Source organism: Nipponia nippon, unplaced genomic scaffold (genome assembly GCF_047370975.1).
Source record: "Nipponia nippon isolate SJK-2023a ecotype South Korea unplaced genomic scaffold, ASM4737097v1 scaffold_3, whole genome shotgun sequence".
In the NCBI taxonomy this organism is placed as follows: domain Eukaryota; kingdom Metazoa; phylum Chordata; class Aves; order Pelecaniformes; family Threskiornithidae; genus Nipponia; species Nipponia nippon.
Window position 1 is genome coordinate 60,681,256 of NW_028262347.1, and position 14,388 is coordinate 60,695,643.

The 14,388-nt window shown below is 45.2% G+C and overlaps 1 long non-coding RNA gene across 1 annotated transcript; it reads right to left on the reverse strand.

Moving 5' to 3' along the window:
• Positions 1-12,746: 12,746 nt before the first annotated feature.
• LOC148054664 (uncharacterized) lies at positions 12,747-14,388 on the reverse strand. Its single transcript, XR_015706215.1, has 3 exons — positions 14,008-14,388; positions 13,256-13,476; positions 12,747-12,878 (listed from the first exon to the last, which is right to left on the reverse strand). It is a non-coding gene; the product is annotated as an uncharacterized LOC148054664 (long non-coding RNA).

The following is a 14,388-nucleotide window of genomic DNA, read 5'->3' on the forward strand; positions in this document are numbered from 1 at the left end:
TTGAATCTGTGAGGCTGTTGTGAGAAGTGCCATTTTTTCTGGTCCAACTGCAGTTAATTGGAGCATTGCTGCCGTTTCCAGGGACAGCAGGATGGTCTTTTCCTGCCCGCTGAGCTCTGCGGCAGGTGAGTTTCAAAGGGATGACTTCCAATTTAATTAACGGAAAACAATTTTCTTTAAAAAAAAGAAAAGTCCAGCCAACAAACTGTTCTTACATTTCTCTCAAAATGAACACATACATCATATAAAAACCAAAAAGGTAACACAAAGAAACTTGACTGCTTTCGACTTCTCGGAGAATCTGGAAACCCATTTGATACTATGTTTTAAAATACCATTTTTACTAGCACTTGATACATTAGTTGGAGGACACCATGATGGATGGAGGGTTTTTTTCCCTGTGAAAAGCTTCCATTTCCTCTCTTAGGCCACAAAAGTAAATACAGAAATAGATCATTCTGAATTGGTCTGTTTGCTATGATTTATTTAATGGCTAACCACAGTGTCTCGGGCTACTGATACATAATTTAAATGTCACGCAAATACAGCACTTTGTTTTCAATTCATCCTCTGCACATATTCAATAAATTGAGCATGTGAAAATAATAAAGAAAGCAGGGCCTTGGTTATCAATTCTGACAGGGTTCACGGTCCTTCTAAATGTGTCTTTAAGTCACTTTAGCTTGCATTTGAACATAATGCTCGTGACAGGCATGGCTTAAACTGAGCCAACAGAGCTTTAAAATAAATACTGGAAGCTGCTTGCTGAAAGTTGATGCAAGGTCTGAGTCCCAATCCAGCAAACATCTCTGCTTCCCTCAGCAGCCCTGGTCCTGGCATGGCCCCGGCAGGCTGAGGATTCCCAGGATCTCTTTGCTAGCCAGGGTGAGGGTCACCAGAGAACACTGCAGGAAAGAAATGCCCAGCCTTGAAATTCAGCTTTTGGCACCCCGCACTTCTTCTTCCAAAGGCAATCTGGATTTGGGACCTATCTGCCCTTTGCGCAGGGGTGAATGTCCCCACTGTGCCCTCCAGAGGTGCAGAGCAAGCCTTAGGGACGGGGAAACGGGCAGCTTTCTGTTGAAGTCCTGCAGGACCAGTTGGGTAGCATGCTGTTCTGAACACTTTTAGTACTCATATTAAAGCTCTTTGCATGTGAAAGCATTGCAGCCCACATTTCACACTTACACTCATTTAGGGTTTACCATTGGATCCACTTCATATTGCAACTAAAAGCTACTCTAGCATGCAGCATTTTAAGAAAGATGCACCTTTAACATTTAAGGGTACCGTATCTTGCTGCAGGAAGTCAGATCATCAATGAAATCTAGTCTGCTTTGATTAATAATTGATGACATTTTTTCATAGGAAAGTCAAAAAAAAAAGAGACACTCTTTCTATTGATCTGAGAGACTCAAGTAAATGAAACAGATGAAAATTTTTGCCTACATTTGTTAACTATTGATATGACGGCAGTGCTGAGCAGTGGCTATTTCATGACATGTACAAATGTAAGGCTGGAAATAGAGAAAGTCTTAAACCGCTTCACGTTCAATTTCTTTGAAAACTTAATTTGATGCTGAACAGCCAGAGAACCTGCATATACTGACAGTTCAAGGTTACACATATCTTCCCTGAGTATTGCAATGTTGTTAACATACGAGAAGTAGTGGAGATTGTGCAGGCACCTAAATGACTGAAAGAGTTTTAAAGCCTTGGGGGGAGATCTTGAGTTGGGGAAAAAATCATTTAGAAAGTACAGTTCATTAGTCTGACCTCATGTACAATTTTTTAAAGCACATATTGGAGGAAATAATAATCAAGATGCAGAAACAAATGGAGGCAAAAATGCAATGTGATTTTCGGAAAAACAGATCACATCAGACTAAACTTGTTTGGATATCTGCTTGTCTTGGTCAAGGAAAAGTGGCAGATCTAATCTACATAAACTTTGGTTACATTTGACCTAAGCCCACATGGGAAGTTATCAGTGGAGCTGGAGAAGCCATGTGGGTTGTTTTTTTTTTGTGGGTTTTTTTGTTTGATTGATTGATTTTTTTAATTAAATGCCATTGCTGCAGTTCACACCAACAGGAGATTAGTCCTCTTCCAATTTCAACAGCTTTCACTGAGTTTGCAGGTTGAGAGTCTGAGCGCTCACGAAGACAGAGGGTCCTCTCCAAGCAGAAGCTGCTGTGGCTTCCCTGCGGCTGACAGTGGACCCGAGCAGGACCTGGTACTCAGCACCCCAGGGGCACAGCGTCACCCTCCACAGACCCGGGGAGCTGGTGGAAGATTTGCCCAGGTAAGGAGCAGCAGTTTGCTGCATTTGATCTGCAGGAGAGGTTTCAGAGCCAAGGTGAGGGGATTATAATCAAGGACACACTGGGAGGGCATTTCCAAGCAATGAATATTTAATTAGAAGAGCTGAGAGGCAGAGGCAGTCCATAAAATAAGACTGATGAGTCATTGACTGGCAGTGTGTGCCTTCCTGGTGCATCGATATTTCTACTGAAAGTTCACAAAATTAAAAATCTTACTGGGTCAAATTTGGCCCCAAAAGTTTTGAAAAAGGGTAAGAACAGTGGAAGTATTTCCATGAGATCATTTTCTCTTGCCAGCTACATTTAGCTAGTGGCAAGTACTGCTGTTCTCCGATGTTTCTGGTCCTGTTGCTGCTTCCCAACCTCAAACTCCCCTTTCAGACCAAATGCCCTGTGTTTGAGAATGGCTGATTTAGTGTACGTGGACATTTATAAACATGCTCTCCTAAAAAATGCCATTGCACACAATTCTCCCTAATAGTAATACAAAAAGGAACAAGTCTCATGTGAGAGATGTTTGGTACTGCCAGGGGGAGGGCAAGTCAATACCATCAAGATGAAGAACAACGACAACAAATCAAACTAGCCAAAACACCAGCCCCTTTGAGGCTTTTGTTTCTTGTATTTCTATGTCATGCTCACACCTACTGCAACACGTCAGTGGTAGAAAGCAAACTAGAAAGCCGGTTTAAAAATATAAAATGAGTTTGGTATATGAAAAGCAGTTAAGGTTGGCATTGCTCAAAAGAGAAGTGAATACATTCGGATAACTTATATTTACCTTTGACTACAGCACTGCATGGGCGAGAGCTGGAAAACAAAAGCAATAGTCTCCTTTCCCTTGAGAGATCAGTGGAAAGGGCAGGTATCAACCCCAGTAACAGATAAGTGAGACATCCAAAGGTTGTCGTGTTTTGACACACAGTGTTTTCTTTTATGTTGGATGGTTTTAGCCTGCAGTTTTACACCTACAAAATGATTCTGCCCAGAGATGCCTGGGCTTGCATGGGTCACTCCTAGAAAGACCAGTATCATGAGAGCTGCTGGGCTCTGCTTTGGTTTCATGGAGTTGGTAAGTCAGTATCTAGTGATTTCCCACACGATTATGGCTAAGGATGTCAAACTAGATTCTGTGTCTGTGTCTATATCACGGCAGATACGAACTAGGCATGTTTCACAGTCCTCACCTCCCTGCAAATGTAGTTACAACTAATGAGTTAATCCAGTGCCACCAAAATCCGTGAGCATTGTGTATTGACTTTAGTACAGACAGGATCAGACTCTACATCATCTTACTGTCTATAATCTACCTTACAAGATAAAGAGTTAAAAAAAAAAATCAAAATCAATGACGAAACCCCTATTGACTCTGGAGGCATGGGAACAAGCCTGTGGTGTGAAAAGCCAGCAGGATGCTTTCTGGCTAGGAAGAGCTAAACAGAATTGCTTTTCACTCAGTAAGCAGTAGAAAAGCAGGACTTCACTGTTGGCTACTAGATGGCCTCTTACAAGCAGAATGTACAATTAAATCCATGTTTATATTTTTACAATCTTATACATGCAGTGGGGGAAAAAAGTCTGTATTCTGATCATAATATCTGATGGCTCAACAACAAAGACCATTGAAACAAAAGGAAAAATAGAAAGAGGCATTTAAAAATTCATTGGGTGGCAGCGGGTACCTTGCCTTTAGGTAGGAATTGCTTCTGCTAAAGAGAGTTTAGCGGAGTGAATTAAGTCATCAAATAGATTTGCAAAGCCAATTCATTGAGGTAGCAATTTGCACGAAGCAGTCTCTTGAAATACGTAGCAAAACTTGATAGAGAAAAATCACTTGCTGGGTGTATCCCTGCAGATTAAATAGCCTTGGTAGAAGGAGAAGCATTTCTAAAATTTGAATAAGTCTTCTTGTTAGCAGTGAATAAGGAAAAATCCACCCTAGCCACATCCCCAAGTTTAAGCATGTGCAGAAGCCCTGTTTAGGTTGCTGAGAAGCAAGTCTGACCCAAGTCCTGCCCTTTGAGCAGTTCAAGCCCTTCAGAGAACAAGGCTTCCAGTGACACCAGGGTTTACTTCTGGCTCGATGCGGAGGATAGGAGGCTGTGGCACTGCGACTGTTGCAGACTGCGAGAAGCAGTGTGGGACTCTGAGCTTACAGCCAGCCCAGTGCTAGTGAGCTGAAAATGGGGGGGGTTAATCTTGTTTATCCTATATTCTGTGCAACTAAGACTGGTGCCTCTCCAGCTGCATGTCTGCTGGTGACTGAGAGGTTACAGCAGGGACTCAGCAGTGCGCTTAAGCACATGCATAGATTTCGCTCTAGTAAATCCTACCCTCGGGTGTGCTGCTAAACCCTGCTTGCTGTTCTGCATTTCTCTACAGATCCCTCTGCCAGGTGAATGAACCCCTTTTTGTCAGGAGCACTGAATTCAGAAGCAATGGTTTGGACTGGGCTGCTATTCCTGTGGGCTCTCAGAGAGAAGGATCAGGAGGAGTCACCTCAGAGGAGCTGAGAGCGTAGCAGAAAGTAAATGCTATAGCCAAGAGCAAAAGGGATGATGCACCTTCTTCAAGGAGCGTGACAAAGGGGCATCTTGGGGCCCTGTGTGGCAGTGCTGCATGATGTCCAATGGCCTTACAAGGCACAAATATACTTACCTTTCCTTGTTTTCTAAGGCATATCCCATTTTAAAAATTGGCTTGCAGTGAAAGGCTTCTATAGTAGCTATGTAATATTTGAGGATGTAGTCTGAGGCTTCCTTCATCACTTCTGAAACTTTTTTGTGAAATGACTTGCTCCGAGTTTGTCAATGTGGGAAACCGGGCACAGCTCCCCTGAGATGCAGGTTAGTGCCTTATGTGGGCACAAGCACAGGGATCCCACTCCACACTCAGAAAGGCGCTGCCCACCCTGAAGGTGAACATTTGCAATTTGAAGGGTGTCTGGCTTGGCTACAAGAAGCAAAATGTGCAATTCTTTACTGTCTGAAACTGTTTGTTTGCAGAGTGGCCAGCAGACCCTTGCGTTTCACAGCAGCCAAGAGCTCATCTCAGGGAGCAAGTGACTCCAGCGACACCAATGCTTGAGTTATTTCTAGGAAAAACACTGATTAAAAGCAGATTTGCGTTCCTAAAACTAACTCATCCTAAAGATCAGGAAAAAAACAACTGCCATAGATAGAAAACTCTGACAATGCTGTTGCAGAACAAAGCGAGAGCGTATGAGCAATTAAATGCTCATTATTTCAGTTACTGGCTTTCCTTCCTGATAAGCGTGGGAAGCAGCAGTAAAACGTCTGCCTTGTACAGTGCTGTGCTGCACAACATGAAAATGCCTTCAGCAGAAGCACGCAGTGATTTGTACTGAGTGGGTACCCACATACTGCAGTAAAATAAATACTGAGTGGCAGAAAGGGAAAGCTGATTTTTTATTTTTTTTATTACCCCCCTGCCCTGTATGTATTCTTTTCTTTGAAGGTGCTGTTCCTGGTCAGGGCCAGCTCAGAGAGCCCATGTTGCCTGAAGTACATTTTCTTAGTGGAGCCCATGGGCAAGGCGCCACGTGGCTTTGCAGCCCCTACCTCAAGTTTGTGCGTGAGTATGTCTTCTCTTGAATCTGTTTGTCTGCGACACACGCAGTTGTGAGCTAGATGTGCTCTGAACTGCCAGCAGAGACCTTAAATCTTTGTAGTTGTGGTGGAGAGGAAGGCAGCCCTCTGCCCCCCGCACTCCTCTTGTGCAACTCTCTGGGGGAGCCTTTGCAGCCACCGTGCACGTCAGCCTTGTGGCTGGTCCCACGCTCCCACAGCTCCCTGGAGAACGGCTCCGACGTGCCTGTGAGCCCGGAGAACAAGGATCTCCACAGAAGCTCCTCCAAGACAAGATACCAGGACCCTTGCTGGTCGTAGCAGGCAACAACTCCTTTGTTGTAAGAGGAACACAGCCTCTGGAGAGCTGCCCTGTGTTCATGGAGGCATGAAGACCTGTGGATCCTCCAAGGTCCATGCCGATATTAGGAAGGGCTGCAATCTGTGGAGCGACGCTGGGTATCTGCTTTACTTCCAGGCCCACAGGTCCCCTGAAACCCTCCTACCATGTGACCTCTCTCCAGATGGTGTCCCCTGGCTTTCCCAAAAAGCGGCAAAGCTCCTTGGGTGAGTTGGTACATGGTTAGCAATACGTTGCTTCAGGCTTCAGTGCTGAAATTCACCACACACAAGGTGCCACCTCTTCTTCCATCTGTGTGATTCACCTGTGGCAGAGCCCAAGGACATTTAACACCAGTGGTGACAACTCTTATCTAAGGAGTGCACGTAAGTGCTCTCTGTAGTAGCTGCTCCCGGTAATAGTTACCATACCCTTAGGCATCAGGGCCCATCCATACTCAATGCCTTGGTCATTTGTGTTACCAGCAGCAACACACAAAAGCTGTCCCAGAAGACCAGGGATGCCCTTCCCCAGCTGATCTGTCTTAGGGCCAGAGCACACAATTTTCAGTTTGCCTGGCATTGCATTAAATTTCTCAGGAAGTTTTCTTCACTGTGCCACAGAGCTTCACACTGCAGCAGAAAGGAAAACAGAAAAAAAAGACCCATGGTTTTACAGTTGCTGCAGGGAGGAGGCCATTTCGTTCTCCTCTGCTGTGCCCTGCTCTGGTGCTCTGTCTCGATGAGATGGAAGAAGAAAAGGCAGGACAGCAAATGGGATTCAGTGCTGCGTAGTGGATACAGCTAATGGAGAGAAAATGACCCCGAACGAGAAAGGCTGAGACAATTATAGGACTTGGAGTGTGCAAAGAAAGGTGGTAAGAAGAGGGGATAGTGGGATGGAAGAGGAGAAAGAGGCAGCAACCAGGACATGAAATGCTGTGGGATTGGACAAAGGCTTTTAGTTATAGGAGCAGAGAGAAAAGGCAACACATCAGAGCTGTGCTGGAAGAAACTAAGCTCTGGAGACAGAGGCAGAAATTCCCACAAAACTGGCTGGCAGTCCTCATGGACTGGCAGTGCTACACTGCTAGATGCTTCACAAACTCATGATAAGGCAAGGTCTGCCCCAAAAACCACCTGCTGCTCCAAGGGGCACAGCAAGTTTTATTTGGTTACGCCTCGGTACAATGTGCTCCGCAGCTTGGCATCTCTGCGCTGCAGCGGAGAAGAGGTGCTCACCCTCCAGCCCAAGCAGAGATGACCTTAGAGAAGAACCAACATTTCCCTCCATGGCAAAGAGAAACGGGCATTGCGCTGGTGGATACCGGCGTTGTGATCCACGTGAAGACAAAAACCTACTGGTGCAGTGCGGTAGGGTTGCTGGAGGAGTCTGAGTGAAGAGATGAGACTGGTTTGGGTGTGAGGCCCTGGGCAGCAATTCTCTTTGGAGAGGCAGCAGTGGCCTCCAGCAACGAGGTGCCAAACAATCACTGCTGCTCTTTCCAGATGCTTGGGGGGGGAGGGGGAGCCTTTGAGTGAAAAGTTAATTATAGGGATTGTATTCCATTTCCTACAATTAAGGGAACCCATCTGTAGAGATTTTAATTAATGGAGATCTTATGGGGAGTTTCAGTTTGGCTGGAGGGTCTTACTGGGTATACTCTGTCTCCTATATATCAAATATAAACAGGCATAGGGTGGATACTAGTAAGAATGATCCAAATAAACCCCTTTTCTATCTAAAGCATTTTCATTCCGTTGTTTTTCTATGTGTTACAATTAAAACTTACCAACATTTCTGTTGATCCATCTGTTTTTTCCCAGCTTCCTTTAGCCATAGCCCCTCTTCCGAGACAGGCTATTTTTTTCTCAGTTTAACCTACTGAGGTTTTTCCTAAAAGCACCTCAAAACTAGCAGTCCCAGGAGAAACAAGAAGTAGCTTAAATCACATATGTCATGTTTAGTATGTGCTTAAGACACCCCGATGCATTGAAGTTTGTGCAGCCATGAGGAGTGCATAGCCAAAAGCCCAAATCACTGGGCATCTTCTTTTGCCATCAGGGGGCTTTGGATCTGATCTATACTCATTCCTTCGCTCATGAACTGACTGAGAGGTCCCACTCTGCTAGCTCCTGCTGTAGACTACTTAGGTTTTGCTTGGTCTGAACTAATTATTCCTCATGCCCTGGTTCCCCAGACACAGCTGAGCATCCTTACAGCTAGCTGAGGGCTGGGAGCTGCCAGGCTTGCCAGCCAGGCAGGGCTGGTATAGCCCTGGTGTGAAGGGGAGAGACTGAGCCCTCCTGGCCCACCCTGCCTGCAAAATGAAGCCCTAACGTAAAGCCCAAGGAAGGTGACCAACTCATCAGGTCAACCAGGCATGAGTAACTACTCTCTGCAAGACTCCATCAGGCTCTGCCTCCAGCTTCATCCTGCCTGATCTTAAGACAGCAATGAGGGTCCAGGAGTGAAGCCGCTGGCAAGCAATGGAGCCAGCAGCATTGTGGTTTCTAGGCCCTGCCTGTTGAATGCCACCACACGTTTGCCTATATTGCAGCCCAATCCAAATGTCTCTCCCGGGCCCAAGCCTCAGCTGTGTGGATGAGGCTGCTCTCGCAGGGAGGGTCATGGAGCTGGCAGAGGCCACTGCCCGGTGCTGTGAGCTGAAGGCAACTGCACAAATCTCTTTGGGGCGTGAGACGGTTCCACAGATGCAGCTGGAGTAGTGTCTTTACTTATAGGTAGGTGCTTTGAATTTCCTGCTGCCTGGATTTCACTTCAGTTCCTTCTGTTCTTTTTTCCCATTTTCAGAGACCATTCTTCATTCACTGTCTTTAATGAGACGTTCAGCTCCACAGCAATATCCAACTCATCAATTTTTTCCCTTCAAGAGCACTGCTGCTTTTATTGATTCTCTGTTCCTTTTATTATATACAAGGCTACACACCCATACACACATATATATGTGTGTGTATACAGCAGATTCCTTTCCTTTTGTCTGTCTTCTTGTTCTTTGCTGTGTTTGAGTCATTTGTAACATTCTTGTAATTACATAGCTGTGGATTACCTTATTGATTTATTGGGCCCTGAACGATCTCTCCTCTTCTGTTGCAACTGCTTGAATTTTCCTGGTTGCTCCTAACACCCTCTCTTCTCGTAGATGTCTCTCAGGAATAATATCAATCAACTTTCCTGTCATTCCCTTTCTCGTGCCATTCCTGCTCGTTAGCTGTCCAGTGGGATCTACCCACCCATGCATAGTTTTCTGGTGAAACGTGCTCTGCAGCAGTGAAGTATATCCATCCTGACCTTTGGAGTGTCAGTCTGAGTCAAAGTTGAAGTCTAACTAACCTCAGATTACCGTTTAAGAGGCTTTATAACATCTACCCTCCTGACGAGGTCTGCCATGTTGCTCAGAGCCCTGGCGGGCAGCTCTGCTTCCTCTCCTCTCCGTGCTCATTCGGCTCCCAGTGCAATCATTCCCAAATTTTCAAAGCCAAAAAGCTTTACATGTTGTCTGTTCTCTGTCTCAATGCCTGGAACAAGCCACGGTCGCCTTTACTACTCAGTCAAGTGTTACTGCAAATGTGGTAGATAGACAATGTGCTATGCAAACCAGCAGGCCTTTGGGGGTTTGAGGCACTGAGTAATGCAACTTCTCCTGTGGGAGCGGTGCAGAAAAACAAACCAGCTGTCTGGATTGAAATCATGAGCAATTAACAGCAGTTTCAATTAGCCAGAACAGAACTTTATAAATATTTGCAAATTACACCCTACCTATTTTCACATGAAGAGTGGCAACTCATGAGAGAGCTCTCCCTAGATCAGAGGGACTTCGTCTGAGGGAATGCTGAAGGTCAAGGAGTCAAGAGATATTTCAAAATTCTTCTCTTAATTAGAAACAGCACAGCCTACTCTGCTGTGCGCAGACGGGCACAAGAACTGCAGATAGAAATTAGAGAGAGATTGGAGGGAAACTGCCAGCGGGTTCTTGTCACAACACACGGCGTGGCAGGGACTCCAGCAGGAAGAGATCCCAACCCTGCCTGGCCTCCAGCATCCAGTGGAGACACCACGCTCGTCAGACTGCAGTTATCACTGGAAAAAAAAAGGACCCATTCATCTATACTTGTCCTGGGAGAAGAGACTGGTTTGGAAATGAGTGCCCTTGCATACAAGGAAGATTTCTTTGGGCGGGGGGGGATATGGTTTTCCTTTTTGGGACACTGGAGGCCAAAAGAAACTTACAGATCGGAATCGTTGCCACGTTAAAATGCATCATGTCATGATAGCTGTAGAGACAGAAACCCACCCCAGACCGTCTGACAAAAATAGCTGAGATACATGGGGAATGGAATCCACCACCACCTCAGCGAAGCCGCAGGAATCTCTTTCCATTGTAAATACGCTCCGTACAACGATGCCAGCTCTCGCAGGAGCGATAGTAAAACATAAATCACGCTAACTAGTAACAGGACCCACCAAACAATGCAAAATGCCTAGAAATTGAGGCTTGGCTCTACACACAGAGAACTGTGTCCAGACTTGGAGCATTCGCTAGGGTGGCCGGAGGCGAGACTCAAGGCTCTGCTCAGGTCACGGGGAGGAGGACCTAAACCTGGGACACAGCCTACCCAGATAAACCCACACACCTGCGTATTTTGTTGCTAGCTCGTTTCTGGGGAGATGATAGATGCTCAGTGTACCTAACAGCCGACATCCAGGTAAAGAGGGTACTAGTTTGAATTTGGGCATGAGCTACGGACCCATGGTTAGGTAGGAAAGAGGTTATTGTATCAGTTTCAGATGAGAAATAACTTGGTCAGACCTGATACTCTGACTACATTTTGCTGTCATTAATTATTTAGAAACCGTCTAAATCTGGATTTAGATCCTGAGGTTAGGTATGCAAATTTGGAACTCTTGGCATACGAAACATCTCCCAGGGCTTCATTTTTGTCACGATTTTCCACATACATTAACGAGAGCAGAAAGAGGAGAGGGACTTCTCTCACCAGTGCATACTCTACCTTCCCACTGATTCCAAGGAACGTGTGCACACAGCCTTGAGAATCAGCCCAGGATTTTCTGTCGGTGGTAGTAAACTGTGAATTAAATGAGAGTTCATCAAGCAGTACTGTTGTGGTATCAAAATTGCATTATTCTTTATCTAGATCCACAAATACACGTTTGATTAGGGCTGTAAGCACATGACAAAATGCCTTGCAGTGCAAATGCTACACAGTCATAAAGATAACATTTCAATAATTTTTCTTCTATCTACAGACTTCATTACTTCAGGTGATGGTTTATGGTATGGAGCATAAAACTGTAATAAATCTTTCCGATACTACCTTCAAACAGGCACTAAGGTAATTTTTCCGTTACCAATTGTAAGTTGATTTTTTTTACACGTCTGCTCAACACATTTGTCCTTAAACCAGAGGATTAAACCAGTGCTTTCCGAAGTGTGACCATTTACAGGCTCTAAGTCTTGTCTGGAGCCCGCAAAGAGCTCTGTTAATGGCAGCTGTTCCCCTAGCGAGCCAGCTGTTTGCTCAAGCCCAGGCAGCTACAAGGAATTAAGGAACGGTCCTTAATTCTCCCTGCGGTGACTTGGACCACAGCATGGCAGGCCAGGCTACTCTGCTTGACTGCAAGGTGCGTGCTGCCCTGCAAATGGCTTTTGCTACGCAGCCCCTCTGCTCAGTGCTCCCCTCGCTACCCACAAGCCGAGCTGGATGACGTAGCTATCGAACTTTGCCAAAACACTCGGTAAGCATCTAACACCACAGCCTCAGCAAGCACCTAAAAATCACAGCTTGTTTGGCCTCAACAGGCACGTGGCACAGAGAAAAAGCCTCTCGTGTGCTCCAGCTTCTCAGGCAGAAGTCTAGCAACAGGAGCCATGGCAGAGGAGGGGTCCCCTCATCAGTAAGCTCTGTAATTAGTAGCATTTGATGTCACAAATAAAATCAAGGCCCGACTGTGTTAATTAAAAAAAACCCACATATACGCAAATACTTTGCACGAGGTGGTCTGCCTTCCTAAGCGCCCGGCCGTGCTTTGCTGAGCTGGCGGAGTGCACGAGCAGGACGCTGAAGCCCCCGCGGGGCAGCGGCTCCGCTGCCCCGCAGAAGGGAGAGAAGCTGGGTGTACTGCCTCATAACGCTCTTCCCTGGAGGGGCCGGGAGTAGAACTGGGACCAAAACCATCAACATCCCCAACCACTTGGAAACCAAAGTCATATACACTGTAAGTATTTCAGAAAATCATAACGTTGTGTAATACCCAAAATAACTGCAAAGGATCATTTCTTCCCCTTCTCACCCCCTCAAAAAAGACTTACATTGTAGAAGGACTAATTATTTAGTTAGCCAAGACACAATGGATGCTAAATTTATCCATGCACCCTCATCTGCCAATGCACTTCCATTTCTTACCTGATTTTTTTCTTCTTTCCTTCAGCAGGCTACCTACCTTACACCGTCCCTTTAATTTTCCTTCTTCCCTCTCTAAGGTTTTTTGTAAAATCCTTCCTTACTTCCATCATCTTTCTTCCATCCACTCGCCAAGCTTCCTTGAAATCCCCTGCTCTTGTGTGTGCAGCAGTCACCCTGAGGTCTGAATGCAACATTCATGATGTTTGCTGGGGCAAACCGTTCCTCGGAGCAGTGCTCTGTTTCTATCTACCACCAGGTAAAGATGACTTTGCTTAAAAATATTCCTAGTGCGGATGGGGTAAAAGGCGCTTGAGAAACATGTATAACCCAGGTAATTAAAGATCTTGCGATGACCACATGGTCTGAAGCTCTAGAAAGCCAAACAGACCTGAAGAAAATCCTGTCCCTCTGTAATTGCTGACTATAAATTGCTCTTTTATTAATTATTTATGTGCTTACCAGCTACTCCCACTCAGAATAATCACAGTTAACATGATTATCTTCTTGTGCTAGGTGTAATTAGCAGAGATAAGAAAAGCAGAGAAAAGTATAATTTACCTCTGGCATTAGGCGCGCAAGCTTCTACTAACCGCAGGTCCTCAGACATGATCCCGCATATTGGCTGCACTTCGGCGTTTTGCAGCTCTTTTGTAAGAGTTTCGGATTGTGAAATTTGCACCAAGACCTACTGCAAGCAACAAAGCAACAGCATCCTGAAGAGAGAAACTCCTTTTGGGTATCTTTTCCATTTTCTTTTCTTCATCTTCTGTCTTTCTGTTCTGCAGGAGATTTTGTAAAAAATATTGAAATCAACTCTCTACTTGCCTTTTTAAATTTAATATTGAATTAATTTTGCATTTGCGGTGTGCACAATTCAAAACCAGGAGCTTAGATCCCTTGAAACCAACATTAAAATTACGTCTCTATGTCTGGTTAAGATTTCCCTGTGCTTTTAGGATCAATGTAAACTTCCCCTCTACCCAGAAATTTTCACCACCTTTGAAATTTTGAATTTCTGGGAAAAAATTACAATAAACAATCAAGGTGAAAGCTGAGGTAATGGCTAAAGCGTGAGAATTTTGTTTGCTTGGTCCTTTAAGGGAGGGAATTCTTGCCCAAACAACACTTTTCTATTGGAAATAAGGAGCACAAACAAGAGAGAGGAGGTTCTCTTTCTCTCCTGCTTTATCTAATCTAATCTAATCTAATCTAATCTAATCTAATCTAATCTAATCTAATCTCTACAACAAAGCAGAACAACATGGCTACCAGCTTGTGCACGAGGGCCTCAGGAAGGGGCAGAGACTTACCTGAAGCTGCTTAGCAGGTCCGTGACGGAGCAGAGACAGGAATCGACATCTCAGGGGTCCCAGCTCCACGCTCTGGTCGGGAGGGTCCCCAGGGGACGGAGACAGCCTAGGAAATGTTTCAGGTAGGTAAAAGCTTGACTACGTTTTCAAAAGCCAGTTTTTAAGTGATCTCCAGGCAAAGCGTATTTAAAAAGAGAACCTATGTTCATGCAGTCAAGCACACAGGGCAGCGTTCCTGAAGAGCGACTTTTAGAGTAATAGAAGAGATTTGGTTTCCGATTTGGAAAAACGCAGCGGCCCTCATCGCAGCTGTACGGCAATTCTATCGTTTCCGTGTACTTCTTCCCCTTCCCCAGCTGCTAGCAGAATATTTCGGATGAC